General features: G+C 41.2%; 1 pseudogene; it reads left to right on the forward strand.

The window, feature by feature from the left end:
• The first annotated feature begins 6,332 nt into the window (after positions 1 to 6,332).
• On the forward strand, positions 6,333 to 7,513 carry LOC139706171 (short coiled-coil protein B pseudogene; annotated as a pseudogene).
• Positions 7,514 to 23,129: the final 15,616 nt, after the last annotated feature.

The following is a 23,129-nucleotide window of genomic DNA, read 5'->3' on the forward strand; positions in this document are numbered from 1 at the left end:
CACTGTTGATTGCCAGAGGAATTAGACAATATTCACCAAAAGTTTCAAGATTAAGGAAAGATGATTATATGGTCAGAAGATTGAAAAATAGCTCATGCAGAAAAATTAAAGAGCAACTCCCATGCCCCTGTGGTAAGAGCAGCCATCTTCCCAGGCTATGCTCAATGAAGACACTGTCCTTTGCAAGCTCATAAATTACCTCAATAGTTATGCTTTGCAGTGAAATGTTTGTTATGTATCTTCTTCAAAAACTGAGGGAAACTTCCCATGACTGTTCCTCTGGTTAACTCTGGTTCAGTTCCATTCAATGACATAAGGGCTCTTCCTGCTGTACTCAAAGCTCTCTGAGTTTCCAGATTCTGAATTGGAACAGCCACCCAGACACACACACATAATGCATAGCCCATTGCCTCAAGTTACTATTTCTTGATCCAAGTTGCTTTGAAGGAACTTAAGCCTCATGTGGATCCAGGAAGAGATTGAGGACTGGGTCCCTGAAGTCCTACTGCCATTTGCCCATTTCATGGGCTGTGCTCCATAAATATTTCCTTGTGTTTTCTCAGGATCCCTTCTGGGCAAGTATTGCTCTGGGCTCCATGTCATCAGCTTGGGTGAACCTTGAAGTGAGATGTGAGGCCATTTTACACTCTTATTTCATTGAACATGTGACTAGTACCCAGCTTGTTTTCAAGACCTTTCCTGAAACTCCTTTCAGTTCAGTAGTTAGAGACCTGTACCTTAAGATCTCTCTGATTCTAGAATAAGGTATTGGCCAGTGATTAGGCTAATTCACAAGTTTTTATCATTGAAAATAATGTTTCAAAGTATTCAAGTGTATGTGGGGGTTTAGTAAATTATGCTTAGCTGTCCAATGTGTTAAATTGTTAGTTTTCTGCAGAGATTTTGTAGTTGATCTGGGATACATTTCACTGGAGCATCATGTAAGAGCTCTGTGTTATGGAATAACACCAGGTGGATCCACTTTGTTATTTATCTGTCCCTTTAACATTTATTGCTTGCCTTCTGCTAGCCTGGCTGTGCTTGGTATTAGGGGCACAAATTCAGAAAGACCTTGGCCCAAAGGTGCTCTGTTTAGCTTTAAGGACCATCCTGTTTAGCTCAGTGAAGACACACAAATAGTTACAGAGAGAGAATAAAAAAGACATAGGACTTTTCTGAGAAACTAGGAGGCTTCCAGGAGATAAATGTTAACCCTGATTCCAGTACCAGTTGGCAGCAGTCAGTGCAGGACCAGATTCTTGGCAGAGAAACCAGCATCTGTAAAGTGAGAAGAGGAAGGAACTGGGCATTTACCCTGACTTTTAAGTACCAAAGCAGAGAGGACAGTGCTATCTGTACAAAGTAGTAGGAAATCTAGCCACTCAGGCAGAAGTCATGTCACAGAGAGTTTGGTGCTGTGTGCTTTTATTCTGTAAGGGGTAAGAGCTTGCAGAATGCTGAGGAGGGAGGTAATATTCTAAGGTCCCTGCACTGGGGAAGATGTACAGTCCTGCCTAGGGGATGGGCAGTGATTTTCCCCCCTCTTCCTGGTCTGGGAACAGAGGGCATGATTGCAAAAGTTCATTAAGAATTCAAGAATGCCACATGATAGGGTAGGTTCCTGTTTCATTCATTCTTCTCTGAAGCAGAAGTGGAGGTGGAGTTCCATGCAGGGATTTCATTGGGACTGGCACAAATTAATTATTTTTTTTAATATTTAGATTTAGGATTAGAGATTTCTAGAGCTAAGTTTTAAAACTCTGTTTTATGTATAAGTACTATTCATTTCTAATGATTGCAAGAAAGAAAAGAATGAAGACATTATTTCTAACTTGGTGATTCATGGAGACTTTTCAAAAAGTCCTCATTTGTGTTTGCAAAATTTTTCTATAGCATTTAGAGAAACTGGTAATTATTCCCATGGAGGAATGTGTTTCCTAACAGCATATGGCTGTCATCCAGTGCCACTGTGGCACTAATGCTATAAATTTGGTCTCTAAGAAGATACAAAATGTAGTTACCAATGCAAGGATAAGGAATGTCTTCCTCACTCCTAAAACATTAAGTTTAGTTTAATGCCATGGATGATAAGTTGGTCCTCTGTTATCTTTTGTTTTCACATCTATGGACTCAATCAACTGCAGATCCAAAATATGAAAGAAAAGCGATTCATATTCACTGAACACATGTAGACTCCTTTTTTGTCATTATTTCTAAACAATACAGTGTAATAACTATTAACCTATTAACTACTTTCCATCAGATTAATACAATAATTTAGAGGTAATTTAATATATCCAGCTGAGTGTTATCAGGTTATATGCAAATACTGCCTTTTTAAAGAAGGAACTGGAGCATTCATGGGCTTAGGTATTCATGAAGAGTTCTGGAATCAACTCCCTATGTATTCTGAGGGACAGCTGTGTACAGTTTAAGGATTACTATGAAAACTGGCTTTGCTAAGCTAACCAGTTTTGTTAAGGCAGTAGAGTGATTTATAAGAGTAGAGAATACTTTCAAGGGATGAAATGAACATAAGTTCAGTCTAAGTCAATCATGTTGTTTATTGATGTCTCTAATCAGATTATTGCTAAAAAGAAAAAAAAATACTGCAAATTAAAACTAAGTAATTACCATACTCTCTTACACAGGATTTGTTTAAGTTTATAGAACTTACTAAGTGTCTGCCATGCATCAGGCACATTCTAGGTGTTTGGAGAACATCAAAGAATGAAAGACCGGGGCTGGGGTTGTGGCTCAGTGGTAGATCTCTATTCCTGCTTAGTACTTGTGAGGAACTAGGTTCCATTGTCAGCACCACTTAAAAATAAAATAAAGATATTGTGTCCGTCTACAAATATTTTTTTTCAAAGAACAAAAGATGCAAATCCTTGTTCTTTGTTCTTCTCTTCCAGGTGCAAGGAGATAGACAATAAACCAACAAATAGATAAGGATCTAGTCTTTTAAAGGTGTTGAGTATCTTGGACAAATATAAAGGAGTAAGGTGGGTGGGCATACTGACCTGTGAGCAAGAACAGTGAACCTCATGGAGAAAGTGAGATCTGACCAAATACTGGAAGGAGTGAAGTGAGCAGCACTGTGGGCATCAGGGGAAGACTATGCATGGCAGAGGCCCACAGGAGCTGAAGCATGGATGGGGGTAAAGAAAAGGAAGCACAGAGTATGATAGCCTACTATTAACATTTGACCTGACCTGGGCCAGGGATTCTGAGGCAGCTTCCCTTGGCATGGCCCTGAGTGTTGCTTCTTGCTCTGGGTCTCCACTTGCCACCCGTTGAAGCACACTTGCTTGTCTGATGCCTGCAAGTATTTTATTTCCTGTCATGTCCCAGGTTAGAGATGACAGTAAGAGACAACACCAGTGTCTGGTACAGCTAGTTCTCCAAGCTGCCTGAACAGGCACACAATTACAACTGCCAAAATTTGAGTGCCTCAACTTTTTCATTTTTCATAGAGGTTTGTCCATTATGCTTAGTAATTCTTGGCAGCTCATAATTCAATCTGTCTCACCTTAAAAAAAGCCAGAAAGAAATGTTTTACTTTAACACAGCTAGGAAGTTAACTGAATACCAGCTAGAACTTTCCAATGTTGTGTAGGTGGATTGGATGGATATTTGTTGGGAATTTGACTCTAATCCTGTTATGTTCTCTCTTTTTGCTCTATGTCAGCATTTCCCAAAAGTTATCTTACAAGTATTGATGGATGTTACAGAACATGAGAATTTTGTGATCCAATGCAGTGCTACTCAGAGTGTGGGTCAGGGACCAGAAACCAATCCACTCAAAACTGATTACTGGTCTGTGACAAAATGAGCAAAGATATTACGAGTAAAGTATTAAACATTTTATACCTGTATAAGGGAGAAATTCAATGCCTGTTAAGCTAATAAATTGAAATGGTGGGTATGTATCCTTTATGTCTTCATTTTGAAATGTTAATTCCTCTAAAAGTTTTATTGTATTTTATTAGAGATTCAGACCATGATAGAACTGGAAATTTAAAACTTTAATCCCTTATCATGGGTGGTTTGAGAAGTACTGATCTGACCTGTTTAAAGGGTGCTGAGTTTAAAAGGTTAAATAAGTGTCATTTTTACTTCACACTTTTCACATCTGTGTACTGTCAGTACCCAGAAAAGGTGGAGTCAGCCTTTCCTGTGTCTAGGCATACTCAGTCACAGCACCCTTTTTCAGAGAGTCCTCTGGGACTGCCTTTCTGAACAGTAGTCTTTTCTTTTGGGAAAAGCTCTGATGGGCTGTTTTTTCTTTTCTTTTTTTTTTAAATCATCTTGCACAGGTCACTTTTCTCTTTACTGCTTTCTACACGTTGATCTCTTGAATTTGCCATCTCCCTTTGCAAAGGTAAAACTGGGGCTGGGTAGAATAAATGAATATATTTTCAAATTTAGTTAAAAAGTTCAGAAAACAAATTTGAAAAGTCTGTGACTTTTCTTTTGGACCCTTTCATTCTTGATGACTTCTAGAACTGGTTTTGTTCAAATAGTTTAATTTACCATGTACATTTTTGTTTGTTCTTTTATTTTCTGTTTTGCTAAGGATAAGGAGTTATTTTCACTGAATCCATTTTACCAAGGACCCAGAACATAAAACTCAAACACTGTTTCAGACTCTAGAATTTGAGAAATAAACAAACTAGGCACAGACTGTGTCTCTGTTCTAGTAGTTTGTTTGTATTTGTTTTGTTTTGTTTTGTTTTGGGTTCTGGGGGTTTTGCCCAGAGGCATTCTGCAATTGAGCTACTGCCTCAACCCTTTAAATTTTTTGAGACAAATTCTCTTTAAAGTTGGTTTTGAAATTGTGATCTTCTTGCTTCAGCCTCTGAGTAGCTGGGAAGAGAGGTGTCCCCAGTTTGTACTAGTAACTGAAAAGAATGAGGAATACACACCAATCAAGTAACTTATGTGATTCTACAAAAGATGACATGTGACAGATTTGCATGTATTAGGAGTTCACTGTGTCTCAACACTGGGCTTTTGTATTTAGCATGTCTTATCTTTCCTTGGGTCATAGAGGTTTGTCCATTATGCTTAATAATTCTTGGCAGCTCACAATTTCTCCATTGTTTACAACATAACTTTGTTAAATTGGAGCTTCATCCCTGTAATTGTAGTGATCAGCAGCTAAGATGCAATGAGCAAACCCTGGAGTGTAGATGCCATATTTGCGTGTAGTGTGCTTAGCCCTGCCCACTGTGAATAATGCACTCTCATTGCTGACAGGTACTAGTGGATGGTTTGATTAATCATTATCTGCATAAACTGTGGTGTCTTTCCCTATACTGAACGCTAACACCATCTTTTAATGAGATAATTCTTAGCATTTTTTGCAGATATTCTTTATAGGTACATAGTGTTTATTTATATGGTTTTGTGATGAAACGATTTTACTAGTTTCTTTAAAAATCAAATTAGAGGGGTAAAGCCCCTCCTTTTCTCAAATTTACACTGTGTTAACTTCCATTGTCCAGAGGAAATAGGGGGTTTTCTGTTTTTCTATTATTCATGTACTGAGTTGGCAAGGGTCCCACCAGAGTAAATGAGAGTACAGTCTCTATCACTGGGTAGCCTAGGGTCAAAGACTTGCTCCACCAAGGTGATCTTCCTAAAGTAACTCAGCTTCACTGATCCTACACTTTGTTCTCCTTGTTCATTGGTGATAATAGTGTATCTATTTCCTGTCATGTAGTGGGGGCTCAGTGATAGCATTATGTTGAAGCCTTCAGCACCATCTATTTACAGCAGAGCAAGCACCATCCGGGTTTCTGCCTGCTGGCTTTATAGCATAGCTCAGAGGGACTAATAACTTTTTTTCATTGAATCCTGAGAATTGACAAACCCTCCTTTTAGATTAAGGGGCGATTCAATGTAAATATAATGTGGTACTCTTTCTGTGCCTTTCTCCCATGTAAATCATTAGCAGATGACTTACTTTAGACCCAAATTGTCATTTGCATATTGTAGAACACCATGAAGTCCTGACATCTCCTTGGGAACTGCACAGGTCACTAGAGTGTTCAGCCAAGTGTCCCTAAGTGGACCACCTGGCTCAAGTTCTAGTATCTGGTGTCATATTCAGTTAATACAATATTGTTCAAATTCCAGATCTTAGTTTCTGAATAAATAAGTCATGGTTCAGCAATTGGTATTATAATGGTGTTTGACCAACACATAACATACTTTTGTAGAATACTTTCTTGGGAAGTTAACACATAGATAGATGTCAGTGATTTTCTCCTGGCTAAGTATTTTTCCTTGAGTGCCATTTGAAGGACATTGGTACATTTATGTGCATGGGGGGGGATGAGGGACATAGGACAGTGGAGAAGAGCAATGCAGAGGGGGAGAGACAGAAGGTAAGAGCATGTCATCATTGCTGTCTATAGGAGAATGTGGTCCTCCTCTGCTGCCTCTTCTGTACTTTATTATTTTTGGTCTTTTGCTGGCAGCAATCTTCCCAGTCCTAAATATTGTGAATCTTTATGTTTAATCCTAGGCCCTTTATTCTTCTTGAGCTCACTCTGCAGGTGTTCTCATCATGCCATGATTTAATTACCACAGAGTTGCTCAAAGTGCCCCAGTGTTGATCCTTAACACAGACACCTGCTTTGAGGGGAGGAAGTGTACTCTCCAGCCTGCAGGTGTTCCTCAGTGCATGATGAAGCAGCATCACCTGAAGGCTTTCATCAACTGAGCTCATGGGCCACTAATCGGGCTACCCAGCCAGGAACCCTGAGTCATTCTGGACACCTACTTTTGTCTTAACCCTGTGTCTAGCCCATCATTAGTCCCTCCAAGTATAGCTCCAATCTGTCACCCTCTCCCCACTACCCCAATGTAGGCTGTCACCACCTGTAACTAGACAACCCACAGTCTCCTAACTGGTCCTCCCACACTCTCTGTACATTCTGCACATGGAATTGCACATTTACACATGCATACGTGTGCCCCCACACACAGGTTGCTGAAAGCTCTTCAGCGGCTTCTCATTGCTCTTAAATCCCATATTGTCACAGGAGCAGCAGGGTGTTCTATCTCTGTGCCTTATCCTCCTTAGTTCCCTGTCTTCCATCCCCCTTTATCTCCTCCAGTGAGTTCACTTTTTGTTGCCTTGTCTATTCTCTTTCCCTTCATTAGAAAGTTCTCTGCCTAATGTTCAAAATGCCTCTTCCCTGCTTACACTGTTTCCACTTATGTAACTTCTTTGGTAGGAATTTTCCCACCATTTCTTGTCCCCTCTTAGAGCACCTTACAGAATTTTTATAGCTCTAATTTTAAAACATACTCTTTCTCATCAAAGTTATTTAATATTTGCCTTGAAGATCTTGAAGATCTCTCTGTAAGAGTTATTGCAGTTAAAGAAGAAAATCTCAAGCTAAAATCAGAAAACCAAGTTCTTGGACAATATATAGAAAACCTCATGTCTGCTTTCAGTGTTTTTCAAACAACTTACACAAAGAGCAAAAGAAAATAAGGATTGGTTTCCCTTATGTTTTATGGAATTTCTGCTGATCATTTTTTTTTCCTTTGAAGATTGGATAGATTCCAAATGTTATATTATCTTTGTTTCTAGCTTCATTGAATATTTATGAAGATAAAGGCAGATCTAGGCAAAATTAACTGCATAGCAAGAGACTTCCATGAGTTTGTGTATTATGTTAGTCTATGAAAATATGCAAATGTATTGTAGAGACTTTATAATTAGAACTGCATATATTTATGAGATTTGAAAATGAATGTTTTCTCAAATTTGCTTTTATATATAGTTTTAGCACTGTCTTTTATTATATAGGCTTAGTAAAATATATAAGAAAATAACCACTATGTTTGTGAAAAATTATAAGTCATGTACTAAATTCACAGCTTTATGTACCCTGTCCACCACTTGTGCCTACTGTTTTTCTTTCCCTAAGGCAAAAAATGATTTCACATTTGGAAAAGTAATTTTAATAGTTAACCACTTTTGAGAGTAACCTGACTCTAATTGTTGAAACTCAACAAAAATAAGATACTCTCTTAGCTAGGGTTTGTCCTGTGTGATATTTAATAATGAGAGAGGATTGCTGGTTTGTCTTTAATCAATTGGAAGATGGAATGAAACTATAAAAATATAAAAATGGTCTCATACTGGAAATATTTGTTTAAAACTTTCTTTTGCGTAAATGAAATAACTCACTTTGTTTCCTGAAAAGATAGGAGTTCTGATCATGTGTGTGTTTGAGATAGAAAATCTTGAGAAAAAATAGAAACTGGGCAGGACTTGGTAAGTAGTAGAAAGCAACTTAAAATGCTTTCACTACAGATTTTTATTCTCTCTGGCAGAAGAGATTTTTTGATGAAATATAAATATGAAAGTACATTTAGTTTGAATAACATTATGTAAGCCACATATTAGGGAGATCAATTACCATTTGGTCTCAAGAACATTTACCCAGTAGGTCAACTCTTGCAAAATTCCTTAAGAGAGTTTATTAGTAACAGAATCATGAACACATTGTAGAATATTCATGTGCAAAAAATGGTAATTTTAATCTTAGTGTTTTAGCTCTTTATTTTCCCAGAATTTTTTGTAAATTGAACCATTTAATTTGCAAAGGTTTAGTCATTCTTTAACAATTTTTTTAGATTTATTTTTTAGATTCCACTTGGTAAGGTATTCAGTATTGGAAATCATATTAAGATAAGAGGAAAAGAGATCTACTAATATAGCTTATGGTTATTAGACTTGGGCTACTTTTAATCATGGAATAATCTTATGTATTAGTGTAAGATTAGATATGTGACTTTAACTGTATGAATATATAATTGAACTACAAACATTTTGTATCTCTTTTGAGACATAATTTCCAAATATTTAAAATTGTGTTACAGTTCTGCTTAGTTGTTTATTAAAAATATCTTCCAGAGGAAAGAAAAGCATTTTGACATTTCCATCTTATGAAATATGTCAGGAGGTTAAAAAACAAACCAGCTTTATGTGAAAGGATAATAATCTTAAGGTTGTATTATCAAAACAAAAGAGGAAGTTATAGAGAAATAACTCTTGAATACTTCTGTTTGCGGGAAAGACACACAACCAATAGCACACATGTGCGCATGCATACACACACACACACACACACACACACACACACACACACCCACACACATTTTTCTTTAGTATGTGCAGGCCCTAGGCAGATGTTGATAAACCCATCCTAATTTCCTCTTAAGATCAGAAGCCATATCGTCAAAAGCTACAAAAAGTACATTTCTGTTTTATGTAATTACTAGATTTTGTATTTAGTGTGGCCATATTTTGATATTTTAAATTTGCTTGGAATGGTTGCCCTTGCCTTGAATTCACCCATTCCTGGCTTTTCCTACCATGTAACAACCCTCTATGAAAATTTAGTGGTGCCTCATAAATTCTGATGTCAGGATCGGAATTTATTTCCTAACTTGAAATGGTGAGCCATGTAGTTCAATAACTTACTATCTGCTTTTGTATTATGCTTGTCAAAATCCTGTTAGCTGTAAGTTTTCAAGACACCCTGCTTTGCAACATTTTGTGCTATAAAACATCTTTCCTTAAGCCTGGGGTGCTAATCTCTAGCCCATGTTGGGAGAGACAACTGATGATCAGCTCTCTTTGTGTAACAAATAGAAGCTTTCTTTAATTTAATTTTAAAATGAAGTTGTAAGTCTTTTCTTTGCATTGGGGTTCAACAATGTACAAAAGCCAGCAGCAGTCAGTGCCTCTTGAGAAGGAAAAGGCACTAAACAGAAAGACCGGGGGGGGGGGGGGAGACTAAACTTTCCAGTTATTCCTTTTTGTGCAATTTCATTATTAAGGGTCTTACATTTTATTCAAAAGTAAAAAATTAAAAATAAAAAAAAAGTTTTGTTTAGCTTTAAAACAACTGACTTATGCTGTGTTTTGAGGTTGGAAAACTATCTCCTTCACAGCCATTAGATTGGGTGGTCTGGGCCCAGGGAAGACACCTATAGCTCATGCTTGCTTTTGTTTTGCAGGACTTTGTTGACACTAGGATATCATGTGAGTGTATTGGATGAATACACTGAAGAAACAGTGAAAAAAAATGAAGCCCCACGGCAAGAAGTAAGTTGAGTGAAAGGCTGCATCCATCCTGCAGGGTGCAGTTGGTGTGGCCTTTGCAGATTTATGGAGACCTGGGTGCCTTGCTTGTACTTGGCCATTTACTGTAGATTCAAAAATTTATAGGAGCTGAATCCCATGTGCTTCTTCATGTCTGTGGTGGACAGTAGAATCTCAGGTCGCTGAGAGGAGGAACTAAGCTCAGTGTGTGTTTGAGAATGTTTTATAAAAAGAGTCTTATTCCTAGTGTTTGTTTATGTGAGCACTTATATCAACATTTTTTACTTTATATGACTTTCCATTTCTTATCAATTGTTTATTATTTTATTTATTTTTATAAAGAAAACATGCTTGAGGAATAATTATAAAGCAAGTTTTGTAATCCCTGTTTGAAGATGAGAAAGCCAAGCAGACACATGTTGAGTGGCCTCTGCCTGCAGTGCTGTGACCTGTACATGTGGCAATGCTTAGCCTTGTAAACCTCTGCATCCTCACTGCTAACAGTCCTTGAAGTTACCTGCTTCATAGGGAAGTGTTGGATACTAAATGAGCTCGTATATGATGAATGGTAGCTATTTTGTGATGTTATTATTTTCTCATTTATTCTTACTTAAATATTTAAGCCACTATTTGCAGGTCACACAATATTTTTTTTCTCACATTTTTATTGGTACACTATATTTGTACATAATGATGGGATTTGTTGTTAAATATTTGCACGTGCACACAATATAACAATATCATTTGGCCAATATCACTCCCCAGCACTTCCTCCACACCTCCACACTTCCTACCGCTTGGTCTCTTTTCTTTATAGATATCACTTTGATTTTATGAGGTCCACTCCCACCTTTTTTTTATTTTTTCCTTTCCATCTTCTGAGTATCAGAGAAAACACATGACCCTTGACCTTCTGACATTGACTTAGTTTACTTAAAATGATGGTCTCTAATTCCATCCATTTTAATGCAAATGACATTATTTCTTTATGGTTGAAAAAAGAAAAAGGTATATTAAAATTTTGAATATCCAGGCATGGTGGTGCATGCCTGTAGTCCCATCAACTTGGGAGGCTGAGGCAGGAGAATCACACATTCAAACCCAGTCTCAGCAACTTATCCAGGCTCTAAGCAACTCTGCAAGACCCTGCCTCTAGTAAAATATTAAAATAAAGGACTGGAGATTTTGCTCAGCATTAAGTGCCCCTGAGTTCAATTCCTGGCACCAAAAAAGAAATAATAATCCTGTATAAATACCACATTTTCTTTATCCATGTATCCATTGATGGACACCTAGGCTGGTTCTATAGCTTGGTTATTGTGTACTGTGTGACTATAAATATGTGTATGCACATATCGTTGTAGTCAGATGATTTTAATTTTGCCATCCATGCTGTAGAGTTGCATAGCAGGGTCATATGGTGGTTCCATGCCTAGTCTTTTGAGGAGTGCCTCCATTCAGATTTCTATACTTGAACTAATTTGCAATTACACCCCAGTGTAAATGTGTTTATTTTTCTCTATATCCTCTCTACCATTTATTATTTTTTATTGTTTTGATGACTACCATTCTGATTGGTATGTGATGAAATCTTGGTTAATTTTTTGGTTTTCATTTTTTATTAGAAATTTATGGTTGTACATAGTAGTTGGATTCATCCTGACAAACTTACACATACATGAAATTGAATTTCAGATCATGACTCCTCTTTTATCTCCCATCATCCCACCCCTCCAATTCTCCATCCTCAGTGTAGTGGATTTGCATTTTCCTAATTGTTAAAGATGTTGAACGTTTTTACACATGTTTGTTGGTCAGTTTTGCTTCTTCTTTTGAGAAATGCCTCTTTGATTCATTTGCCCATTTATTAATTGGGTTATTTGATTTTTGGGTTTTTTTTTTTTTAGTTCTAGATATTAATCCTCTGTCATAAATCTGCTAGGGTAGCTAGCAGATTTTCTCCCATTTTGTAGGTTCTCTCTTCACTTTCTTCATTGTTTCATTTGGTGTGCAGAAACTTTTTAATTTAATGCCATTCCAATTATTAACTCTATTATTTCCTGAGCTTTAGAGGTCCTATCAAGAAACTCAGTGTGCCTAAAAATTGGAGTATTTGCCCTATGTTTTCTTTTAGTAGTTGCATAATTTCTAATTCTTAGGGTTCTGGTTGATTCTGAGTTGATTTTTGTGCAGGGTGAGAGATAAGGGTCTTGTTTATTCTTCCACATATAGATAACCATTTGTTTAAAAATTCTGTCTTTTCTCCAGCCTATGTTTTTTTGCCTATGTCAAGGATCAGATAGACATATGCAGATGTGTGGGTTTGTCTCTGTCTTTTTCCTGTACCATTGGTGAAAACCACTCATTATTAGTAGCAAGTGTGTGATTATGGTAAATAATATAATGGAGATGAAAATAAAGTATCCCAGGACTATCTCTATTGTACCCCTGGGCCTCTCTGTTTTCAAAATAGTGCCAAAGTTGTGGTGTCCTCAGATTCTCAAATGCTTCACTTTTCAGCTAGAGATGGACACAGGATCCTGCAAGCTTTCCCAGAGGACCCCACACCTCTGGCAGGTCAATATGGAGGACCCTCAATTTACAGTCAAGAGAACTGTCTGCTGCCACAGACTTCCTAGAGGATGACCCTGAGCCAACAACCGTCTCTTCTGTAAAGCCAGCAGTAACATCCATCCTGGGCCAAAGGGGAAGAGGCATGGCTAGAAAAACTGGACAGAGACAGGGAGGGTGACATAGCACTGAGAGTGAACCACAAGGCCACAGAGACAGAGACTGCCACAGAAACAAGGCAAAGGAGCCACAGAGGTGTAGGATGCATGGAATGCCTGCTCTGCCCTGCTCCCAGCCTGCTTCCTCCTCCATTCCATGTCACTGCACACCCCGGCTGCAACACTGAACAGCAGTCACCTGTGTTTTCTCTATTTGCCCTCTATTAGCACACCTCTAACAACAACATATCCTGTTGACTATTTCTCTCTTGTCTGAAAAAAAAAAAAAAAAAAAACTCTCATCCAGTTTGAGCTGAATCAAAATGTAAAACAACTTCCAGTCGCCACACAGCTCTCCTGAGACCCAGGCTTGCAGTGATAATTTTATTTAAATATGAATAAACTCCCTGTATAGTTGCTGTGAACTGGCTGGGGCCTTGGTGACTGCAGGGAGCAGTCACCTCCCTAGAAGGAAGCTCCATTGATTGTCAACACTTCAGTCAGGCTCCTGGGTGGATCTATGGATGGATAACTGGGTGGATGGGTGGATGGATGGACGGGTGAATGGATGGATGGATGAATGAGTGGATGGGTGAATGAGTAAATGGATCAATGGATGGATAGATGGATGGATGAATAGATGTGTGAATGGATGGACGGAAGGATGGAAGATTGAATGGGTGGATGGACAAATACTTTGGAATGGGAAGAAAAGGGAGGTGAGAAAGGTGGAAGAGTAGAACAAGAAGGAAATGAGAAGGGAGAGATGAAGAGAAAGGAATAGGAAAGGGAGACAAATGATAAGGAGGTATAGTCCTGAAAAGAGAGAGGAAGAGAAAGAGGGAAACAAAGAGACATATATACAGAAAAAGAGCAGTGGAGTGTGATAAAATGAGAAAAGACAAAGGGGCCTGTACAAACTGGAAAGGGCAAATGCAGAGAGTTAGCAGAGCCACCAGTGGAGGCAGACCAACTGGGTTTGCATGCAGAAAGGTAGAAAGAGGCATCAAGGAAGAGCCAAGAAGGAGACTCAGACCTTGCAAGCCAGAAGCCTTCTGATCTAGACAAGCCAAGAGGCCAGTGTACCCAGTGGTGCCCAGATGTCCCAGGTCAGCTTGTTGACTGCTGCATCCTGCAACTATTAGGCTGAAGTGACTGAGATGGGCTCAGTGTGGAGCAGCTCCTGACAGAGCAGGGACACAGGGATGAATGCCCCTCAGCCAGAGAGGTCCAGCAGGGACTTAATACTCATGTCCACTGATGTATCCTGGTGAGAAGCACCTTATCTAAAAAGCTAGTTGTTGAGCAAACCTTCAAGGTGCTGCCAGGTATGCAAGTGAAAATGATTAGGACAAAGTGCACATATGCACACCTAGGACTTTGGGCACCACTTATGTCTCATAGGTTTTATTAACATAATTCCAAGAACAAGTCTCTGAGGAGGGGGGTCAGAGTTCTGATTTTACAGATGAGATGTACAAAAACCTCAGGCAAGATCAAAATACTAAGTAATGCACCTGCTACCAATGCCCAGAGTCCAGGGCCTGCTTACCCCTGGACAATTCTGCTTAATAGGAAAAAAAACAACATCAACACCTGAAAAGCATTAAGACACTGAGCCAGGGGTGATGCAAGTCTTTGCATCTTGTTAACCTTCAGAGAGGGTCTTTCTCAACTAGTCTCTGTTCTTCATTGTTTCTCCATATCACTACTTTAGGTTAATCAGTAATCACATCAAAATGTGCTGTAGGCAGGAGGAGAAAGGAGTATTTCCATTTTATTTTTTATGAAAGTCTAACTAACAGATTTTTACAATGAGAAAAAATATTTTGAAAATAAATTATTTGCCTGCCTCAATTTCCTCATGGCTTGAGTAGAAGAAACAGAAAAGAGGTTTCACTCTGTGCTAGGCAAGGAGTGGTGGTCAGAGAGAAGGAAACAATTTGGGGACCTGAAGCCTTGGATTGGTGTCTGTCCCTGTGACTTCTGACCTGCCTCTGAGATGCTTCTTCAAGCCCCCAAGCACAGGAGTGGGCCACCAAGGCACCTGCAGGGGCTGTCGCTTGAACTAAGTGGGAAAAATCAACTGGAAGGACTCACAGTGACAAATGCAGTCCCACAACCCCAAATCTAGGGAAGAAGCCCAATAACACACACTAACATGGATTCCCTGGAGACAGTACAGGAACCACCAGCTAAGCCATCTTGAGCTTCAGGAAGACACTATGGGAATCCTGACAACCCTAGATTCCATCAAGGAAAATAGTCTTGCATTCACTGGAAAGAGGCCTGAAGTGTCCAGGGGGACTCACTAAACTGATAAATGGATAAGAAGGGTTGGTGAAGGAAAACTAATATCACTTTAAGGTCATGCCAATATGCATGTGAGCAGATAAACATGTCCGGTAACGTGACAGTCATCATGTAGCCTGGGGCAAAACACACTTGCACTCTGATCAGGAAATGCCTAAGATAACAAGTACTAACTAATAAAAGGTGGGTGACAACTGGAATTTTGTTTTAAGATTTTAAGTAATACAAGTATCATAAATAGAAAGAGCTTGGCCACCCCTGGGTCAGAGAAGGGTCACCAGGGCCAAGGGCACCCTCCCTGCTCAGGCTGACGTTTAGCCCTCACAGGAGGTGTGGCTGGGCCCTCTGGATACTGTAGAAGGTGGTCAGAGCTGGTCTCTGGACAGTGAGCACTAGGGAGCTTTGTGTGCTGCTGAGAGCTGTGTGGAGAGAGTGCAGGAAATGAGGGGAGAAGCCCATGCCCTCCATGTGGTGCCCTATCCCACAGTGGCTTGTGCTAGAAGATCCCAAACCACCCACCACCCCTGCACAGGGCCTGCTAAGTCCAGGAATCTGTACCCAGAACTGACAATAATAGCCCATGATGCTGTTCATAGTGTTCATTTTCTCTCTTCCTCATGTCCCAACTGCATGATTGACAAGCAACTCATATATTTGAAAGGGTTTGATAAATGGTAACACTGTTTAATTTTAGCAGAATGGGAATTTTCAAAGGACAATATGAAAAGAGAGATGTTAAAAAGTGTGCTTAACCCCACACTGTCAGCTAGCAATGAATTAAAAAATAAGATTCCTCTCCAGGGCCTGAGCATCAGAGCTTCCATCAGACCTGGGTTTCCCATGGGTCATTCAGACTAAGGCAACAGTGGGGTCAGGATGCCTGGAGGGCCCTGAAAAGGTTTGTACCATATTCCTGTAGGGCAGAGGCAGCCTAGGCTTTCCTGGAAAGGTGGCCCCTGTTCTCCACTCCTCTCCTTCTGTGGGCACCAGCACAACTGCCTCCTATTCATGAGTTCTTGGAATAACAGCTTCTCAAAGAGCCGCTGGACTCACCCAGCAGGATATGAGGGGAGCTGGTTCCTGGGACCTTGGAGAGTGGGTGGTTGGCAGAGCTGGGGCCACTCCCTAAGAATCTTGAACTTCCTTAACAGCAGAGCTGAGCTGATGGACACCTGCAGCTGCCCCACACTCTGCCTGTTAACATACAAACATAATCTAACTCCATGGTGACAAACGACACATCACAACAGCCACAGAGTCAGCTCTGTGAAATGACACACTCCAAAACTATAGTGGATGTCAAGTAATTGACTCTCAGAAACCTTCTTGGGGGCATCCATTTTCTAATGCCTGAAGGCCACTTTGAAGGGGGCCTCTGATGTAAAAATTTCAGCTTATTATCAATACTTCTCTTTCTAATTCAAGATGTAATCCAGAACTCCATTTCTTCACAGGGTAACATGAGTATCTAGCTCAGGAGCTCCTGGCTGAAAGTGACCCCAGGGCTGGACCTCTCCAACTCAGCAGTCCCCCCTCCTCCCAGGTGGGAGACATTATATCCTGCCTGGACTTTTGCCATGACCTCCAACCTACCAAACCTCAACCCTCTGCCACAGAGTGGCCGGCCATCTGACGACCACTGCTCAGCATAAACCATAGCCTGCCACTCCAGTGCCAGTGACCTCCAAAGATTTCCCACAGTTCACAGAAGAAGATCCAACTCCTTCTCTGGCCCTACAAAATTGCAGACACCTCAGACCTTTGCCACTCCCCTAGCCATTGCTACAGGACTCCGCTAGGCTCCTGTCCACTTCCGAGCACCCCTACCTCTCAGCTCTCACACATATGTCATGCCACAGGAACCCCCTCCTCATCACTCAGTGCTTAGCTTGGAAGGCGCCTCCTAAGGAGCTGGTTTTTCACATTGCAGGCTGTGGTCTCTTAGTGGATCAGAAAATAACCTGAGAGATATAATAAGCATTTTTTTTCATATAACAAATTTCTGGTGATGCTCATGGTCTATTCCTGGGGAGAGTTTCTCTTCATAGTAGCAAAGAAAAAAGCTGAAGCACCATCAAGACTTCCAATACATTTCTGGACTTGGTTACCATTGTGCAATCTTGCTCCAGGTGCTCCTCAGGATGGCACCAGCACCAACAGACCTCCTGTCCATGTCTGAGAACAGGTGCTTCTCTAAGGGACATCCAGACTAAAGAAGAAAATCCCTGCTGAAGAGACCATAACCATGGAGAGTGACACTGGGGTGTTCCTGGTGGGACATGGGTGAGCTGGCCCATCCTGGCTCTCTAGCCTCTTCAAGTCCTAAATGGTCTCAGCCCTGTTTCCTGCAGAAGGCACCAGAGAGCATGCAGCTGCAAACCATGAAGTTCTCCACAAGGTGTGTTCTTAACTAACCTAGGGGCAGTGAGCTGCATGGATAGGCTCTGACTCTGTGCACAACCCTTAACCATGGTGGGAGAGCCACAGGTGGAGTCCTTGGCACAATTGGCAGCCTCAGGCTCTCCTCATGCCACTAGTATAAAGCCTCCTCTGATCATGATGCCCACAGTCCTGAAGGCCACGGTCACTCTGTATGGGAAAATTCCCCTCTCCCACTTTAAGCCACGCTGGAGTTGACAGCCCCTGGGTCATGCAGATGTCTGACCCTCAGAGCTGATCAACTCAAACATGGGCTCAGTTCTGCCTATAGAGCACCTGGGCTGCATGAGCCCCACCTCCTGCTCCCAGCACTCTGTGACCTCGCCTGCACCACAGTGACCTCACCTGCACCACAGTTCCCACATCTCCCTTCACTTTATTAAGTAATATCTGTAGTTATTTGAACACAAACACGAGTTTAGTTTTCCAAGGACAGTAAAGTCACATTCTGTGGTACACTATGCAGAGGGCTGTTTCAATGAGCATCTATCTGATGCTCACAACCCCAGTGGTGGCATGGGTGAGTCAGAACCAGGAGGGACAGGTTCCAAACCTGTCTCTATACAATGAGTCCTCTGGCTCTGGACAATTGTCTTAACCCTCTGAAGCCCAGGGTTCTTTCTCAGAAACAAATATCTACTGAGGACTTCTAAGATCAACTGCTCTTCCAGGCACCAGCAGAGAACAAAATGCCAAGAGGTGATGGTTATGAAGAAGATAAAGTGAGAAAGTAGAAGGTGCACCAGGGGCTGCTCTACCCAAGTGCCCAGGGGCATGTTCTCTTAACAGAAGCAGAGAGCAGGTCTAATTGAAGACCCCATTGAAGTGCAAACATCTGGAGGAAGAGAGGACCAGCCAGACAAAAGAGGTAGTGCAAAGGCTCTGAGGCAGGACCACACAGCACTTCTAAAGACACAACAAGGAAAGAAGTATGGTTGGAGTGGAGAAACAAAGACATTATGGAGGGCCATTATGCTTTCTCTCCCAAGGACCAGAACAATTTCCCTCTATATTTCAAAAATGAGAAGAAAATAACAATTTTGGAAGCTACAAATCTTTGTCAGAATGCAAAGTGATATTATAAATATTGATTTTCTATCTGTTCCACTCTTGCCTGAGACCAAAGCCTCCTGGAAACCCAGGTGAGTGCTGTACTAAGACCTGGCCAGGCCAAGGTAAGAGGGCAAGGCTCTCCAGAACAAAGTTCAACTGAGTGCATAAATGGAGTCTCAAGCAATTAACTCATTCAGGTACAAAACTGCTAAGGATTTCCACTCCTTATGTGTATCAGGTGAGGCTGCAAAGTTATTTGAAATGCTGGGGAAAGTTGGAGAAGGACAAGAAATAGAGAGAAAACTTTCAGGACCTCTGCTGCCAGCCAGGTGGAGCAACAGAGCTGGGCCCATTCTCTTTCCTGAGTCAACCCAAGAAAAGAGCAAAACACATGAAATACAACCTGAATATGCCATAATGAGACAATAAGTCAGTACTGCGAGAGTTCAGAAAACCCTCAAGAATGAGCCCTGTGTCTACCTCTGGAGAGTAACTGAGGCAGAACCTGGTGGAGCCCCTGGGCTAAAGACAAGCAGCTGAGGTCCAAGGAGACCTGGGCAGCCAGGGTGTGCAGGACAGCTATGGTGTGCAGGGAAGAGTGATGAAGAAGCAAAGGCTGCAGAGAGAAGCCCAGTGATCTGTGGAGGGCCAACCTGTGACCTCAGCAGTGTGCTTGCCAACCACTCGAAAGCCACTTGAAGCCAGAAAAGAGCCACTCAAAGGGACCAAAGGGAGCAGCACCTAGAGCCAATGCAGCACCAGGAACTTCTGTGCCTGGAAGTCAGCCTGGGAATGGGGACACTGGCCACAGAGATGAGAAGAGTCTGCTTCCACCAGGGGGAGGAGCTGGCCCTGAGCTAGATGCCACACTGTCCCTTCTAGCAAGAAAGAGGCAGATCAACCACACTCCTACACCAACAAGGAACGTGGAAATCCAAATCCAAGATGCAGTATCACTTATATTAACTATGAAGAAAATGAATAAAAGGAAAGAAAAAGATACATTGGATGCTATAAAAATCAGGAACATTTGCTTTTCCAAAGCAAAGACCCAGTTAGGAAAATGAAGAGATGTATTAGTGACCGGGAGAAAATATTTGAGAATCTCATATCCAATCCCATATGTTTAGAATACATGAACAACACCAAAACTCAACTGCAAAAAGAAAAAATCCATTAGAAAATGGGACAGTGCTACAAGAAGACATTTCATTGAAAATTACATGCTGGTGAAAAATATCTCGTGAAAAGACATTGACCATTAGCCATGGAGAAGTTGAAATTAAAGCCACAGTGAGACGTCACCATGCACTTACTGGAAGGCCTAAAGCAAAAAATACTGGCAACACCAAATGCCAGTGAGAATGATGACAATCCTCACTGCTCCTATACTGCTGGTGGGATGGTCAGTTGTACCATCACCCTGAAAAGCAGCTTCTTTTCACAGAGAACAAGCACTTAGATTTGGTGATGGTTTCACATGGGTGCATGCATTAGGCATGCATGGGAGGCTGGAGTTGTTGCTCAGTAGTAGAGCACTTGCATAGCACGTGTGAAGCACTGGGTTCAATCCACATAAACATAAATAAAATAAAGGTATTTTGTCCATCTACAACTAAAACTAAAAACTAAAAAAAAAAAAAAAAAAAAAACAAAACTAAGCATGTATAAGTATAAAGGTATCTTGTCCATCTACAACTAAAAATAAAAAAAATAAAAAACTAAGTATGTATGCCTCAGTAAAGTGGAATGAAAATTTAAAAAAAAAATTAAATGGCTATTACTTACTAAGTTGAGAGAAATTCTTACCTTCTGCTTCAAGAATATAGTCTATGTGGGTATAATGGTGCATGTGTGTAATCTCAGCAACTTGGGATGATATGGCAGGAGGATCAAAAGTTCAAAGCCAGCCTCAGCAACTTAGGAAGGCCATGTGTCAAAATAAAAAAATAAAAATAAAATGGGGTGGGAATGTGGCTTAATGGTTAAGTATCTCTAGTACCCTGCCAAGAAAAAAAAATGAATACTGTCTAAATAAACTCTCTAATACACAAACACACACACACACACACACACACACACACACACACACCAATTTAACATGAATTTGCCTTCTGACCCAGAAATTTCACTCTTGGAAATTTATCCAAGGGAACTGAAATTTTATGTTTGCAAAAGAGTACACACAAAAACGCTCACAGCAGCCTTGTTCCTCCCAGTCAGAAACTGCAACCCAGCTGTTCTTTGAAGGAGAAGGGCTGAGCAGCTGCAGTCCAGCCCACTACAGAGCACCACACAGCAGTGAAGGGAAAGGCCACCACCATCAGAACAACTTGGCTGGGTTTCCAAAGAATTATTCTGAGGAAAACAAGCTAATCCCAAAATGTTACCCACCAGATTATTCTGTTTACAGTACATTATTCAAATGACCAAATCACAGATATGGAGGATGGATTAGTTGTCATGGGAGTCAGGGAGGCAAGGCCAGTGGAGATAAGCAGCTGAGGTCAAAATGGACAGTACAGCAGTGACAGAACAGTGCTGTGTGTGATCACATGGGGTTACACAAAAGGCACCAATAATAAAATGGTGAGGAGAAAACATGCAAGAACACATGTGAGACCAGGCAAGCCCCAGCAGGTGAGGGGCTGGCCAGATGAATGGGTGATTCTGTGCAAAGCCATATGCTGCATCACAGGAGGATTCAGAGCTGGCTGTGCTATTTGTTATGACTGCACCTGAAAACACAAGAATCCAGAATCAAAGGCTAAACTTAAAAATTTAAATAGAAACATGGAAAGGGAAGGGCTTAGAGGTGAATCTTTCATCCACGTGAGGAATGCCCTTGATGAGATGTCAAGCAGCAGATCCAATGCTGGAGATGAGGACACCCCAGGTCAACATCAACACACAGAGGAGGAGCATTTCAAGAACACAAGGAGCACAACAGCCAGTCAAGAGCCACCCAAGTGATCCAACATCTAGGCAACTAGTCTCCAAAGATGGACAAGGACAGAGAGTTTAAGCATCAAGGTGTCTCCAGATGTGACAAGAGCTGTGAACCCAAAATCCAAAGAGGTGACAAATCCCAACAGAACACCAATGAAGTAGATGCAAGAAATGCCACAGTGGGTTGCAGGAAGCCAGCACAGAGAGGAAACCTGGAAATCAGCCAGAGACGAAGACATCTAAGATTCAGCAGCATCAGCAACCAGGAAGAAGTGAGCTTCCTGCCAGAAAGAGGCAGGCAAGGGGTGCAGACATCACCTCCCAGTTGCAGGTCAAATGGTACCTCAGGGATTTCAACAGCCAGTGGAGGGGTCTCTCCACCAAGAAAAGGCAAAGCAGAGTCTGAAAGAGGCATGGAACAGGATCAGCAGATTCCTAACGTACCCATGTTACAGGAACACACAGGGCAGGGAGAGATGAGCCAGTTGCAAACTGGTCTGCACACCAGAACTCAGAGCAAAGACAAAGGTGTCAACCTGGGGAATAAATGAGAGCTCTCTAGAATTAATATTATTGACTATTCAAAGGAGTTTCCAATGTTTACCCCAAAATAATAACAATGCAGTATGTGTGTGACACAGTCAAAGGTGCAGTGGCGAAGCTTCAGCCCAGGTACCAAGAGGGAAGCAGCTCAGGAGACTACTGAAGCAATGTCACGTGTGACCAGGTGGCAGGTAGTGATCAAAGGCAGATCATGGCAACCTAAAGGCTCATGATAAGCCCTAAAGTTACTGCAGAATAAGAAAAGAAAGCTACAGCTAACATGCTAATAAAAGTGACAAAACATAACAATAAAAAAGTTGATTCATCCAAAAGAAATGATAAAAGGGAGAAAAGGAGACTAGAGGACAGATGGGACAGATAAAAGTAGAAAGCAAGGGCACATCTTGACCCGGGCCACACACACAACAATGGGACTGGGAACAGCCTGAGCACTCCGAGAGTAATGTCAGCAAACAAAACACTAAGTGCTGCCCACAACAACTCTACCAAGACACAGAGAGGTGAAAAACACAAGGAACATCTACATCTACCTGATGCTGCATCAGTAAAACACACTGTAGTGACTATGTCAATATCAGACAAAAGGGACTTCACAGCATATGACACCAACATAAGCAAATAGGTCCATGTCATAAAGGTGAAAGGGTCTACTCTCAAGAGACCTAACAATCCCAAATGTGCTACACCTTACAACAGCTTCAAAATACATGAAGTGAAAACAGCCAGAGCTACTGTGGAAAAAAGCCAGCTCTCCAGTGGTGGGAGGGCAACCCCTCTCTCAGTCATTCACATAACAGGTGGCAAGAACTCAGGGACTAGAACTCCTGTCAACCCTGTGGAAAACCCCACTCAGCAGCAAAACACCCTCCCAGGAGCACAGAGCATAATAAGAGAAACCCCCCTCCCACCATGAAGCAGATCTAGGCAAAGTGAAAGGACTCAAG

Source organism: Marmota flaviventris, chromosome 6, assembly GCF_047511675.1.
Source record: "Marmota flaviventris isolate mMarFla1 chromosome 6, mMarFla1.hap1, whole genome shotgun sequence".
NCBI lineage: Eukaryota > Metazoa > Chordata > Mammalia > Rodentia > Sciuridae > Marmota > Marmota flaviventris.